Source organism: Pristiophorus japonicus, chromosome 23, assembly GCF_044704955.1.
Source record: "Pristiophorus japonicus isolate sPriJap1 chromosome 23, sPriJap1.hap1, whole genome shotgun sequence".
Lineage (NCBI taxonomy): Eukaryota > Metazoa > Chordata > Chondrichthyes > Pristiophoridae > Pristiophorus > Pristiophorus japonicus.
In genome coordinates this window covers 21,498,153-21,513,418 of record NC_091999.1, presented here as the reverse complement: position 1 = coordinate 21,513,418, position 15,266 = coordinate 21,498,153, and the positions used below count along the sequence as shown (strand labels likewise).

The following is a 15,266-nucleotide window of genomic DNA, read 5'->3' as shown; positions in this document are numbered from 1 at the left end:
GAAGATTGAGAAGAGGATGGGAGCGATGACGCAGCCCTGTTTGACCCCGGTCCGGACGTGGATTTGGTCTGTAATGGATCAGTTGGTAAGGATTATGGCCTGCATGTCGTCGTGGAGCAGGCGAAGGATGTTGACAAATTTTTGAGGGCATCCGAAATGGAGGAGGATGCTCCATAGAGCCTCATGGTTCACAGTGACAAATTCCTTTGGAAGGTTGAAAAAGCCCATGTATAACGGCTGGCGCTGGTCCCTGCATTTTTCCTGCAGCTGTCGCGCTGCAAAGATCATGTCTGATGTGCCCCGTGGGGCACTGTGACTCCAGGAGGAGCTCCTCAGCCACAGGGAGAAGACGGTTGAAGAGGAATCTGGCAATAACTTTCCCAGTGACTAATTAGCAGGGAGATTCCTCTGTAGATGCTGCAGTTGGACTTGCCCCCTTTTTTAAAGATGGTCACGATCACTGCATCTCTGTGATCTCCCGTCATGCTCTCCTCCCTCCAGATGAGCGAGATGAGGTCATGTATCCATGCTAACAGCGAATCTCCGCCATGCATTAGCGCCTCAGTAGGGATTCCATCCGCTCCCGTAGCCTTGTTGTTCTTGAGCTGCCTTATGGCTTTTCCTACCTCATGCAACGTTGGTGTTTTACTGAGGTGGTGGCGGGACGCATGCTGCGGGATGGAGTCGAGAACACTCGAGTCAAAGTCAGAATCTCGATTGAGGAGATCTTCGAAGTGCTCCTTCCAGCGGGCCTCGACAACCTCGGTGTACTTGATGAGTGTTTCTCTATTCTTGGCCAGCAGTGGGGTGGGGCCTTGGGAGTTTGAACCGTAGGTGGCCTTGACTGATATGAAGAATCCTCGCACATCATGGCTGTTGGCCAGTTATTGTATCTCCTGTGCTTTCTCCATCAACCAGCTGTTCTTTTGGTCTCAGGTTTTTTGTTGGATCTCAGCTTTGAGCCGCTTGTAATGTTGCTTTGCTGCTCCTGAGTTGGGTTGTTGCTTGAGGCTCAGAAATATTAATTCTTGGATCACCTGATAATTCTCATCAAACCAGTCCTGGTGTGTTCTGGTTGAATGACCAAGTGTCTCTGCACAGGCACTGGTTATGGAGGCCTGGAGGGCAGACCAAGCGCTGTGGGCATTCAGCATCTCAGCGTCATCAAGACACGACAGGTTAGCTCTGAAGCGTTGGCTGTATAGGGCTCTCTTAGCTGGGTCTTTAAGTGCCCCGGCATTGACTTTCTTGTGGCACTGCTTCTGCTGTCCCCTCCGCTTTGGGGCTATGTTAATGTCGATGATGGATCAGGCGGTCGTCCGTCCAGCAGTCGTCAGCTCCTGTCATGGCGCGGGTGATTCGCACACCCTCACGATCCCTGGCTCGGACGATGACCTAGTCGAGCAGGTGCCAGTGTTTGGAGCGAAGGTGTTGCCACGATGCCTTGTATTTGTCCCTCTGGTGGAACAAGGTGTTGGTGATGAGAAGTTCATGTTCTTGACATTTTGTCAGGATTAGGGTACCACTGGAGTTGGCCTTCCCTACCCCTCACTGCCAATCATGCCTCCCCAGAGGACTGTGTCTTTGTCGACCCTGGTGTTGAAGTCACCTAAGAGGATCAGTTTGTCACCTGCAGGGACGCAGGACAGGGATGTTTCGAGGTTGGAATAAAAACCCTCTTTGGTCTCCTCTATTGAATCGACTGTTGGGGCATACGCACCGATGACTGTTGCGCATTGGTTCTGGAATAGAAAATAGGTGCAGGAGCAGGCCATTCAGCCCTTCTAGCCTGCACCGCCATTCAATGAGTTCATGGCTGAACATGAAACTTCAGTACCCCCTTCCTGCTTTCTCGCCATAACCCTTGATCCCCCGAGTAGTAAGGACTTCATCTAACTCCCTTTTGAATATATTTAGTGAATTGGCCTCAACTACTTTCTGTGGTCGAGAATTCCACAGGTTCACCACTCTCTGGGTGAAGAAGTTTGGGTGAGTTGAAGAGTCAAGAGGCGTTTGTTAACCCCACAGGGGGTGTCCTTGCGGCTGTCGACCAGCTCCTTTTGATGGCGAAGCCGACTTTATGAAGGTGGAGTTCTTCCTCTCTTTTCTTTTCCAGAAAAAGGTGTAACCTCCATCTTGTTCCTTGAGCTGGCCTTCCCCTGCCTGCCGGATCTCGCTTAGGGTGGCGATGTCGATGTCAAAGCTTCTAAGTTCCCGGGCAATTATGATGGTGTGGCATTCTGGCCTGTTGCTGTTGGAGTTGTACAATGGAAGTCCTGACGTTTCAGGTCCATACCTTCATGTTAACGGAGTGGAAGATGCCTGTGTGTGAGTTCATTCAACGTGGGATGGCATAGCTGAGCAAGGTCTTGGTCCAGTGGCAAGGGATCCAAGACGACTGGAGACCAGGCACTTCTGTATGAGCCTAATTGCCGAAGGTGAAATGTTGGCTGCAAGCTCGGTGCTGAGCAGCACCCTTGTTGGTAAGTGGTCCGAGGCTTGGTTCGGGGCAGGCATTAGGAAGTCAGTTGTCCGCTGGAGTTCCAAGTGGGAGGCCAGCAAGGAGTAGGAGGGTGAAAGAATCATAGCCAGGCCACCAGCCATCGATGAGGAGAGACATGTAGGCCCGCTGCTGGAGGGATGAAAACCCGCCGCTGGAGGGATGTAGGCCCGCCGCAGGAGGGGCCGGGTGATGTCACGGTCGCCGGGTCGGAGGCACACCTGCTTGCTGGGCGTCGTCGTGAGTAACCTGGTTTCAAATGGCTGAAAATGATGCTAATAAAACACACCAAACTATTTTCTATTTAGATTGGGGTACAGTATTCAATTGCTTAATAAAACATTTTTAAAATAAAATTATTCTTAAACGTTCCTCCACGTTGTTTAAAAGTTTCTTCAGAAGTTTTAAAAGTTTCTCCCGGAGTTTTAAAAAAGGTTTTCCAAGTTATTTAAAATTTTCTCCAGAGGTTTCAAAAATTTCCCCAAGTTGTTTAAAAGTTTCTATTGAAGTTTTAAAAATTTTCACAAGTTGATTAAAAGTTTAAAATGAAAGTCAGTAGTAAGCTACCTGCCTTCATAGTGTTCCATGGTGCTGCCATCCCTCTGCAGCTGCACAAAGCCCTGGCTAGACCACACCTGGAGCACTGCGGGGAAGTAGAGGCTCAGTCATCTCTGAAGGGGGCCCGAATGCCTGGACGCCATGTACATTCCCAGTGTTAGAATCCCCATGTACAATGCCAGCGTTAGAATCCCCATATACCGTCCCATAGTTAGATTCCCCATGTACTCTCCTAGGGTTAGAATGCCCACATACTCGCTCAGGGATAAAATCCCCATGTACAGTCCCAGGGTTAGAATCCCCATTTACAGTGCCTGGGCTAGAACCCCCATGTATGGTCCCAGGGTTAGAATCCCCATGTATTCTCCCAATGTTAGAATGCCCAAGTACTCTCCCAGGGTTCGAATCCCCATGTGCAGTCCCAGGATTGGAATCCCAATGTACAGTCTCGGGTTTGGAATCCTGTGACTACACAGATGAAGAGAAAAATTGAGGCCTTCAATCTGAGTTGGGGAAAAATCATAGAAACATGATTAAATTTCTATCCTAAACTATTTGAAATCAAATCAAATGAATTTTTGCAATTAACACATTACTTTCATGCCAAATGGGAAACAAGTGAAGTGTGGGCTGTGCAGGACTGTTTGCACCCGGTTACACGGCATGTCCCTGGCTCTCCACTGTAAATGCACTTCTTTAGGTTCACAGTCTCATTGACACATCCAACTGACTAGATGGACCTCGCCCTTTAAAGCACATCAGAGAAATATCAGCATTTGATGTTTAATTTGCTAAACCTTTATAAAACACTGGTTAGGCCTCAGCTCGAGAATTGTGTTCAAGTTTGGGCTCCAAACTTACGTAATGATGGCAAGCTTTTAGAGAAGGTGCAGAAGGAATGGTACCAGGGAGATGGGACTTCCGTGATGTGGAGAGCCTGGTGAAGTTTTCTCCAGAGAGCAGGAAAGGGTAAAAGGAGATTTGATGGAGATGTACAAAATTATGAACGATTTAGATAGAGTAAATATGGAGAAAGTGTTTCCAGTGGCATGAGGGAAAGTAACCAGAGGAGCCAATTCCGATGATTGGCAAAATAAGGAGAGGTGAGATGTGGGATCATTTGTTACTCAGCAAATTGTTCCAATCCAGATTGAACGGTCTGAAAGGGTGGTGGAAGCAGATTGAATTATAACTTTTAAAAGGGAATTGGATAAATACTTGCTGGGAAAAATATATCTAGTAATGGGTAAAGAGCAGAGGAGTGAGACTCATTGAACAGCTCCACCAAAGAGCCGGCACAGACAGGATGGGCTGCATGGCCTCCTGTGCCGTACTCTCTGTGATAATGGCAGATGATCTTACCCAGAGTGCTCCGCCTGGCAGAATACACCCTATCTCCATCAGCAGGGGGGCAACGTGGGTAGGCCTGGTCCCTGGAGAGCCGGGGACTGATTGGAGCGAGCATGGCATCAGCATCACCAAGTGTGGCTCTCAGGCGCCAGGCAACACCGAGTGTGACTCTCAGTCCCGGGCAGCACCGATTGTGGCTCCCAGGCCTCATGCAACAGGCCCCATGCATCATAGAGTGCGGCTCTCAGGCCCCGGTCAACACCGAGAGTGGCTCTCAGGCCCCGGGCAACACCGCTTGCGCCTCTCAGCCTGCGTGTCAAAGCCTCCGGGCCCGGCACCAGCAAACCCCAGGGGCAGTGCCTCCCCCACACCATGAAATACAGCATGCCCAGCAATTCCCAGCCGCTCCGTATCAGGGTGGGTGCTGGATGCGGAAGTCACTCCCTGGTCTCCTGAACAGTATAGTATTCGGCATCCCTTGAATCGAGGATGACCCACTTCCACACCAAAAAGGGATGAGTTCACAGATGTTTCAATATGAGACTTGATATTCCAGGTCCCGAACTACATATTGAAGGGTGGGAGAATCTGTGCGTGGATTCTTTTAACGCGTGTGTCCGTTGCATACCAGCCACCACACGGGCTGGACAGAGTGAGGTCTTGGTCCAGTGGCAAAGGTTAACCAAGACGACTGGAGACCAAGTTCCGCTGCGCAGACCTGGGGCACATACTCCTACTGCCCATAGATCGCAGTGTGGTCTGGCCCATGCTGTCCCTGGGCCCTTGCCTATCCCGGGCCCCGAACTCGCGCCTCTTGTTGCCCCAATCTCTCCGCCCCAAACTCTTGTCTCTTGTGGGGCCCAATCTCTCCGCCCCGAACTCTCGCCTTTCGTGGGCCCCAATCTCTTCCCCCCCTGAACTCTCGCCTCTCGTGGGGACCAATCTCACCGCCCAGAACGCTCGCCGCTTGTGGGCCCCAATCTCACCGCTCCGATCCCTCACCTCTCCTGGGCCCCAATCTCTCCGCCCTGAACTCTCATCTCTCCTTGGCCCCAATCTCTCCTCCCCGAACACTCACCTCTCCTTGGCCCCAATCCCTCCATTTCGAACACTCACCTCTCCTTGGCCCCAATCTCTCCATTCCGAACTCTTCCCTCTCCTTGGCCCGAATCTCTCAGCCCCCAACTCTCGCCTCTTGTGGGCCACAATCTCTCAGCCCCGATCTCCCGGTGCTACTCCACCCCGACCTCACCACTCCTCTGCTGCTTGCCGCACCACCTGCTGTACATGGGCCATTCTGATGATCCTGTCCATGCTCCAATCGCTGACCTGGATTCCGGTACAAAGCCAAATCTAGAATCTCAAGTCCACAAATCAATGGCAATTTAGAATAAATCGCCTCTCAACTATGCTGCAAATATTAGAAAGACGCTTTGGATACCTGGTCTCCTGTGTGGGTCTGTTTGTTGCATCTGTTTGAGCTGGAGTGGAGATGGAGGAGAAGCTGCTGGGTTTCACCCCCAATATTTCTGTGCCCAGTGGGACCAACAATTCCCCATGTGGGGCTCTCAATGGAGGCGAGTTCCCTTTCCTGAAGGACATTAATGAACCAGTTAGGTTTTACCACAAACTGCAGCTTTCATGGTTATTATTTCTAGTGCTGGTGCCAGAAATTACCAAGTTCATTAAGCTCAATTTCTCAAAGTGCCTTTGTGTTTTTGTGGGATCTCTCTCATCCACCCTTTTTCTTGACTGAAATTCACTTTACAGGGTATTAAAAGGGGAGGATTTATCGACCGGAGGCTCAAACATCACATTAACATCTGACGAAGTCACTCGATTCATCGGGAATGGAATATCATCCAGCAACTATGGATGCAAAAAGCACTGTTCATAGCGGGGAGAAAGTGTACACATGCTCTGTGTGTGGACAAGGCTTCAGCCGATCATCCAACCTGGAGAGACACAAGCGCAGTCACACTGGGGAGAAACTGTGTAAATGTGGGGACTGTGGGAAACGTTTCAACTACCCGTCCCAGCTGGAAACACACCAGCGAGTTCACACTGGGGAGAGGCCATTCACCTGCTCTGAGTGTCAGGAGGGATTCACTCAGTCATCCAACCTGCTGATACATCAGCGAATTCACACTGGGGAGAGGCCGTTCACCTGTTCCGTGTGTGGGAAGGGATTCACTCAGTCATCCGCCCTGCTGACACACCAGCGAATTCACACTGGGGAGAGGCCGTTCAGCTGCTCTGAGTGTGGGAAGGGATTCAATGAGTCATCCAACCTGCTGGCGCACCAGCGAATTCACACCGGGGAGAGGCCGTTCACCTGCTATGAGTGCGGGAAGGGATTCATTCAGTCATCGCACCTGTTGAGGCACGAGCGAGTTCACACTGGGGAGAGGCCATTCACCTGCTCTGAGTGTGGGAAGGGATTCACTCGATCATCCCATCTGTTGAGGCACCAGCGAATTCACACTGGGGAGAGGCCATTCACTTGCTCTGAATGTGGGAAGGGATTCACTCAGTCATCCCACCTGTTGAGGCACCAGCGAGTTCACAAATGTTTGTAGAGGTTGGATGATGCTGTTATTGCTGCTGTTAATCACAACCCGACTGAACCATGTTCATTCTGACAATTGGGGTTTGTTTCCGCTGATGAAAATTCCTTTAACTGGACAGGAGTTTAATATTCGAGATATAGACAAATAAATTCGTGTTGCTTTCAACACATTGCTGCAGTCTTTTCTCTTTCCCACCCGAGTGTTTAGCATCACCTGGCTGGAGCTCAGAGAGGACAATCTGGGGGGAGGATCATATGGGTGAAGAACTTCAGCATGGACACAGTCCTTCAGGGTCATACTGAGAGCGGCAAATGCACTTTGTTCTTTCTCATCTCTCTTCACTGACAGCAACCCGTGCGGGTAAATCTTGACAGTGTAAGGTGCGGATGATATCCACCCAAGGGGGTTAAAAGAGCTGGGATGGGTGCTCTGCCAGCCTCTTGCCCATATCGCCAACAGCTCAGTAGATTCATGGGTTGTTCCCTGAGATTGGAAGGTATCACATGTAGTTCCCATTTTTCAATTGTGCACAAGTCAGAGCTCGGAAACTGAAGGCCCATCAACGTGACCTCGAACACTGGGAAGGTGCTTGAAGGGATCCTGAGAGATGCTGTTTTCCATCATGGGGAAAGTGAAGGGGCCATTAGAGATACTGAACATGGATTCCGGTAAACATGGTCACGTCTTACAAACTAGCTTGAGTTTGTAAAGAAGTTGTTAGTTTGGTGGATGGGGGAATCCGGTTGACATTGTCTACCTCAGGGTGTCAAACTCATTTTCGAGGGTGGGCCTGATCCAATATCCTGGCACTTGGCATGGGACACATTCAGCAAAAGCCATTAAAATAGGAATAATTGAAGATAAACTACATCAGAATTTACATTTAGATTTTATTTACTGCCGCTGCTCCTGATCCCTGGCACCTCTTAGCTTGAGCATTCATGAACGAACCCTGCTCAAACCATAAGCACAAGGATATCGGTGCATGGTTCTGCCTGTGACCACAAGGCTGTGTCACTGCCACACACAGATACCATTTCCTTGTTTCACATCTCCATGCAAACATCATCTCTTCACACATCCCCTTGCTACTCAATTGCAGCAGACATGAGCAAGGACGTGATGCTTATTAAAATACATATTTCATTACAGCAAAGGTTACACTGGGAGAAATGTTCAGTTATTTTCCATTACAGGCCAAATTCCGGACAAACCAGCAGCACATTGGCACCTGAACAGTGTCTCATCGGCCTACAGGCTTTTATTAAATAGATTTTCTGCCTGGATATAAACTTAAACCAGCATTGCAGCGTGATGCTCTATTCACACATTGAAAGTGTGAGAGATGCTGTGGGGCACACGCTAAGTCTAGCAGCTGAAAGTGATTGACAGACTGGGTTTTGTGTTTAGTGATCCGGGCGTGTTACCAATACCAGCAAAGATGAAGCCCATGGAATAAAAGGGACAGTGGATACTGTCTCACTGTGAGCGAGTCAGAATGAGAAGCTTGAACAACAGCCGAATTTTCACAAATGGAGACCTCACCAGACCAAAGGACATTGGTGGTGTTTAATGGGCTGTTTCTGTCACTGGGCTACACGAGACTATTTGTGACAGAAGGAAAGCGGGTCACAGGAAACAACCAGTTTACCGGCCTGCCCAGGGCCCACTCTGACCCCCACCTTCTCTCTCTCACTATTGATGGACACTGCTGCAGTAATTCTGACCTTTTCTCTCTTGTCCCTCCCACACCCCTAATACACGGCCCGACACAATCTCCCTCCCACTACATCCTCACTGTGCTGGAATCCACACCAGTCTCCCCATCTGCTCCTTGTTCTCTCCCTGGATCCTGAAACTACAGAACTTACTGATCCCTCCTGAAGTCGTCAGGCTCTAAAACTGAAGATTGATGGCCCTCAGTCCTCACTCCTTGAATTACCTCCCCTTCTCTCCTCCTCTTTCCCCCTTGGTTGTGATCCACACTCTGGTCCTTGGGCCTTCCCCGGGGATTCTCAGTATGAACAGGGGGATGTGTGTTGAGACAGGATGTCCCAGCTCTCCACCTTTAAAGGGACAAGGAGAGGACCAGCTGGGCTGGATGGCCCTGCTTGATGACATCACTGCAGTGCCGAGCAACCACCCTCACTGAGCCCTGCTCATTATGGGCTGGGTTGAGCTCAATGCTGTTACAGGAAGGGAAACAGGAGCAGGATTCGAGCCATGTGGAGCCCAGGATTAATGGGGAGAGGTACAGGATCAATTTATACCTTATTGAGCGAGACATGTCAGTGTCCCTGGCACTCCCTGTCCCTCAGTATCTGTGTCGGGGAGCGACCGATAGGTTCACTCTGTATCTGACCCGTGCTGTGCTCGACTGGAGTATATTTGATGCTGACATGGGCTGCTCAGCTCGATGAGCACAACATTTAACCCAAAAATGATCAGATAAACCCATCAGCTTCTCCCCTGGACACAGGTCCTGAAGGACAGGGAGTGTCTCTATTAATTTGGCTGGTGTCCTTGATCAAATTTAAACACCTCATCTCTTTTTAAAAATTTGTTCATGGGATGTGGGTGTCACCTCTCACCTCTCATTCTTCCAAACGCTGGAGAATATCGGCCTGGTCTACTCAATCTCTGATAGGACAATCCCCCCATCCCAGGAATCAGTCTGATGAATCTTCATTGCACTCCCTCTATAGCAAGCTTAACTTTCTTTAAAAGCACCTGAAGGTAACAATGATGTAATTTACTGTGTTCTGTAAGCAAGTGCCATTTTGTTTTATTTTTTCTGCACTGTATTGTGTTTAGTTAATAAAATATTGGTCCGAATTAAATTGGAGTTATTAAAATTAACTGAGCTATGTTTTATTCAAGGTCAATAATGATAGCTTTACGAATAATTTCTGCTGTTTTAACGGATTTTTAATTCCGAAGGAAGTTTTCAAGTTCCAAACTTAAAAAAAAGAACCAAGTGTTGATTTAAAACAAACTTCTGTTTGTTCACTTGAGTAGTAACGAATTCAGTGTTCTGTTTATAATCAATTTACAAGTGGAGTATAGTCACAGATGGAGCACGTGTAACCAGGCACGGGTATCTCCACGCTAACGAACAAAGGAAAAAGCTTACATTTATAGACTGTTTTCTTATCAAACTGGAGCCGGCTTTGCCTAATATGGTAGTCTCTGGCTACTGCATAATCCAGAGACACAAGTTTACATCAGCAACACATTTAGAAGCATTGTGGCCTGGTACGGTGATCATGAACCACTAGTACTGGACTTTCCTTATCCAAACAATATTTCTAATCCATTCTGTTATGAATATCGTAGCTTGGTTGGTCGCAAAACACCAGCTGTTGCTAAGTGAAATCTGTCTCTCTCTCTCCCTAATAATAAAACCACATTTTTCCCTCTATCGAATGAATGAAACATAAACCCCTTTCAGAAGCTGAATTAACCAGGGTCCACATGTCAACCTGTCCCACAGGTTTTTTTATGGGTTACCTTACCTGTTGACAAAGTTTTTTATATCCTTCTTTGTCTTTACTAATCCTGGTTTTCTCTCAGCGTCCTTCCCTTTCCTTATATTTTCAATGTCCCTTATTGACTTCCTTACAGCATAATGCAATGACCAGAATCACTGAAGCTATTATCCCTGCTATCACCAATCCCAGCTGGAACAATTTAACTGGATGCTACTTTCCAGCATTCCTGATTCACAAGTCTCGGGATTGCCTGTTCTGTCTCTCTCTTTCTCTATATGATTTGCACTGTGTGTTTCTGGGATGACCTAATTCGCTGAATTATGAGCTTTAAAGCCATAAACAGGGAGAATATAGCGTCCTATATGTGGAATGACTCGAATGGCTTCATCCTCCAGAGGCAGTCTCATCTGCAGATAAGTTGCGTTATGATGATGTACCAGAACCAGCGTTTAGCACCGATACATGTGTTCCTCGGTGGAATCAAGCTAAAGTGATGTTCCAGTCTGGGGCATCGGGTTGAACCCACAGTCATATACGTGACAGTAGTAGTCACACAATACTTTCCTTTTCCTTTATACACGGTATTAGTTTGACCTACGCCCCATTTATTTATTTCAATCTGCATTCTGGAGATTCTTTGTCGAGGGCGAACCCACAAGCTGGAACATCTACAAACCCATGTTGTCCTTTGCAGAGTACAACACTGCATATCTGGTGCAATCCAAGTTCCTCCCTTCTTAATCAGATATCTTGGCTATTCCTCATACTGTTTATGGATCGGACCGAGCTCAGTCTTCCACCCTTGCAAACTATTCTACCCTATACACCGTCCATGGTTTCGTTTCATTTCCATTTTTCCTCAGCAAAGGCAAGACCAGTCCCACTAGTCTAATATCTTCACTTCTTTCTCCTTCCCTAGGGTATAAAAATCCCAATTCCTATTGGCTGCATCACATCAAAGTCGATGACTTGGTTCCCCGAAACCATTTTCTCAGTTGTTCTTCATGAATAAACAGAGGGATTTGATTACTCTCTCTCTTGTCCAGTTCCTTTGTACCACATTCATCATAAATGTCACAGAGGCTACGCATGATACCTCCAGTCAGCCACATCGTGTTCCATTCACTTTCTATATCTATTCTGTTTACTCCTGCTAACCTTGCTGTGTCTCTTATTCTGAGCTATCCTGTCAGCTCTCACTTTCCTTGCGATTTAAACTAATTCTCCTTGTGTTCCCCATCTTTCTCATCCCTTGGTTCCTGTTTTCTATTCTTTACTAACACATCCTTTATTAATTCTCTTCCCATTTTGTCTATTAATTGTGAATATCTCCCTTCACATAATCTAGTTGATAGATTCAAGCTCATGTTTAAAACTTTTGATTTCAATTGACAATTTAATAACACACATTGTTATATAATACATTTCATGATTCAGTTACTTCTAGTCCATTAAATGTGGGTTATTTTACTGGATGGGACAGGTCGCGTTCTTTTTGTGAGGTGGGATGTCATTTTATTTAAGTCCCACATATGATGATCACTATCAGCATTTGTACTTGGCAAACGAATAGTTAACATTACTGATCAACATATGACATTTCTTACTTTAAAATAACCTGCCGTCATTACCTTTTAAGTTTGTATTGAAGTATTTTATAATGGTCTTGAATTACTTATTGTCCTGGAGTGATACTAACTCTTTAAGTGAACACTATTAATTTAGTGTTTGGGGTCAGGATGTGTCCCAATCCACCTGGTTCAGGGGAGACTTCCTGGTCTCCCAATCTTCCCAAGGAGCACGCTTTAGGGTTCTTTCTCCATTACCACCAAAATTATGCTTTTGAGGGTCTATACCTCGGTTTATCACGGATTCCAAAACTAACCCTTTGGAGGTCCTCTGCTTCCTCCTGGAGATCGCCTCTCACTTGGATCCATGTTTTGTTATGGAGCCTGTGAGGTCTGGCCTCCTTATCTCCCACCTTCAGCTTGCAGCTGATCTGTGCACAGCCATGGCCACCTTGTCCAGACATAGACAGGCTGACTTTTTTTGTTTTTAGCCTCTCTACAAGCTTTCTTTGTTCAGTACTTAGTGGAGGCTTGAAACTGATGACCATTCTAGCTGTAAGGAAATCCTAATTTGATCAGCATTCTCGCTCCTGTTAATTCTAATGCCTCTGACAGGTAGCAGGGTGTTTAACTCCATCCTGATTATTTCAAAGTCGGTTTCTCTATGGAGAATGTTTCACGACCTTGACGGTTTAAAAAGTTCTCTCACTCTCCTGAGCCACATTAGCCATTTCATGTTGTGCTGTTGTCGATAACTGAGCATGCCTGAGACTCGTTCACACACACGCAGCGGTATCCCAGTATCATGCCACATGTGACATCTGATCCAAGCCATTTGAGATGATCTTATCAAAAGATCGTGGGGTGTCTGAAGATCTTTACTCATCTCCCTCTGCACGGTCCCGATGTCTCGGGTATTGGCCAGGCGATCAAATTCAGTTTTCTTATTGTTCAGTGTAGGCAATGACACAAACATCTGAGAGAGAAATCTTAGCAATTTCCTACACTTCCCTGACTTTAACAAGAATTTACATGAACACCAGATTGTACCCAGGTGATTTATGACAATTCTCCCAGGAACAATGAGTTAAGAAACATTTCTATTTGGATGTGTAACTTTCCTGTTTTCCTCTTATGTCCTCACTCATTTCCTCTCATTACATTTTATACAGTGTTCACCATTTCATTCATGAGCACGGATGAACTTTACTGTCTATTACAATATTATCCTACTGTCTTTAAACATCGATCAAACATTCCCACTTGCTCCAAGTTTTGACCCAGTTTCTTTGTTTAATTTTATTTTACCGAACCTCTCCTTAGACCTTTTGTTCTTCAAAGTATGCCAGAGAGCAATTCAGTCGACAAGAGGAAGGATGTGAGTTATCTTTAGCATAACAGTCGCCCCCTAAAACTTATTTCTGAATACATAGTTTGGACAGAACCAAAGAGACGGGACTTTTTAAAAAAAAACTTAATTATCTCAATTTTGAGCTAAATTTTCCTTCCCATGTGTTTGACCAGCGATGCTTAGCAATATATATATATATATATATATATAAAATCAGTTTTAATTTCACAAACAAATTATGCCCAGACTTTGTCATTTTACAAAGAAGACAAAAGCAACAATTGCGTTTGGATGCAAGTCATTTATCTTCCCCTTCGAGCAGTGTGACTTGGACAATAGGATTACATCGGATATACAGCACAGAAACAGGCCATTCGGCCCAACCAGTCCATGCCGGCGTTTATGCTCCACTCGAGCCTCCTCCCTTCTTTCCTCATCTAACTATATCCACATAACCCTCTATTCCCTTCTCCCTCATATACTTGTCTAGCCTCCCCTTAAATGCATTGATACTATTCGCTTCAACCACTCCCTGTGGCAGTGAGTTCCACATTCTCACCACTCTCTGGGTAGAGGTTTCTTCTGAATTCCCTATTTGATTTCTTGGTGACTATCTTATGTTGATGGCCTCTAATTATGCTGGTCCCCACAAGTGGAAACACTGTATCTAATCTGTCAAAACCTTTCATAATTTTAAAGATATTAGGTCACCCCTCAGCCTTCTTTTTTCAAGGGAAGAGAGACCTGGCCTGTCCAGCCTTTCCCGATAGGTATACGATCGCCTTTCTGGTATCATCCTTATAAATCTTCTCTGCACCCTCTCCAGTGCCTCCATATCCTTTTTGTAATATGGTGACCAGAATTGCACACACAAAGTCTAACCAAGGTTCGATACAAGTTTAGCATAACTTCATCACTTTTCCATTCTATAACAATTCAATTCTATAACAATCGATCCCAATAATTTAACTCAATACTCTAAATTCTTAATTCCAACTTTGTCAGCATGCTGCGACATTCGATGTCTGCAGATAACTGGAGATAATTTTGTTTGAACTGCTGGATCTTTGCTATGCCATCAACCTCTTATCCAACTGGAAGTGGCATTGCCTGATATGGTCGTCTTTTGCTACGGCATAGTCCAGAGACTCAAGTCTGCATTTTCTTCCAACATACATCAACAACGTTAGAAGCACGTAAAACACTGGTCTTCCTGTGGCAATCGCAAACCACTAGTCTCTGAATTTTTCTTATTCTAACAGAATGTTTAGATTAGAAATATTCTATGATGAAAATATCCACGGCCAGTTGGTTGGAAACACCAACTGCTGCTCAGTGAAATCTCTCTCTAATGATAACAACCACATTTTCCCCGATATGGAATGAACTAAACATGAACACCTTTTAGAAGCTGAATTAACCGAGTTCCCGATGCCAACACCCCTCTCATCTTCCATTCACTTCAATTGAAAGGAAAAAACCAGATTGCATCGGTTGGGATTTGAAAGATATTTACAACAGATGCTAGATATTCTTAGAGTTAGCATTGATCTATATTCTGTCTACTCGAGGAGTTTGATAACAGACTTTCTCCTGTGAATGCAGAGCTGGAATATTGGGCCGGGATGTATTTACTTGTTCATGTTGTTGACTCGAAAATGTTGCCAATGATTTGACGTGACCTGTATTTTCTTAAATACATTTCCTGAGTGGATTCAAATTTAAATTGAACCCAGGTTTGCAGGCGTGATGCTCCATTCACACATCGAAGGTGAGAGAGATGCTGTGGGGCACACGCTAAGTCCAGTATCTGAAAGTGATTCACAGACTGGGTTTTGTGTTCAGTGATCCCAGGCATGTTACCGACACCTTCCCACA

The 15,266-nt window shown here is 46.2% G+C and overlaps 1 pseudogene; it reads left to right on the top strand.

Moving 5' to 3' along the window:
• Positions 1–6,987, top strand: part of LOC139235430 (zinc finger protein 850-like) — a 192,382-nt pseudogene extending 185,395 nt beyond the window's left edge.
• The last annotated feature ends 8,279 nt before the right edge of the window (positions 6,988–15,266 follow it).